This window comes from Sinocyclocheilus grahami, unplaced genomic scaffold (assembly GCF_001515645.1).
Source record: "Sinocyclocheilus grahami isolate Dianchi unplaced genomic scaffold, SAMN03320097.WGS_v1.1 scaffold7239.1, whole genome shotgun sequence".
NCBI lineage: Eukaryota > Metazoa > Chordata > Actinopteri > Cypriniformes > Cyprinidae > Sinocyclocheilus > Sinocyclocheilus grahami.
In genome coordinates, this window is record NW_015511357.1 from 1 (window position 1) to 711 (window position 711).

The following is a 711-nucleotide window of genomic DNA, read 5'->3' on the forward strand; positions in this document are numbered from 1 at the left end:
TGTTACAAACATGTGACTTTATACCTTCAAGTGTTTTTCTTCCTAGATATCTGCTGCTATATTAATAAAGAAACAGAATAATGTTAGAATAGAAATAGAGATTTGGTAATTAGCATCAGTTTTTTATGATAGACAGATGTAGATGCTTAAATGTGTCGATTAGTATATGAGTCAAAGACAAAAGGGTTTTTTATAGCAATAAATAAATACAAATCAGGCATATTTAGAACAAAAATCATTTGAGGACATATTAAAATACTATATTTAAGGATCATATATAGCGTAGCCCCAAAATATTAATTAATTGACATTTTAAATCTTTATATTTGCCACTATCCTTCTAGATTTTACTCAGTTGTTAGTGAGAACTTTCTAATCATTTAAAATATAATAAAATATAGTATGATCACTTTTTCTTTTACCTATTTTAATAAGTACAGGTCAGAATAACTATGTTGTTTTATATAAATATATCTGTTATGCTGAATGATGATGGAACATTATTTCACCTGTATTTTGAGATTCAGGAGTGAGCGCACAAAAGTTTCTTGAAACATATAGACACTGCATTTAATAGATTTTCTGTGAAAAATCACTTTTTTAAATTCAATTTGATGCAGACTGCAGACACAAAATGTGTAAATCTGGATCCAGTAATAGATATATTAAAAACTTATATATTTTTTATTTTGGCAGATCAGCTCCTCCCAC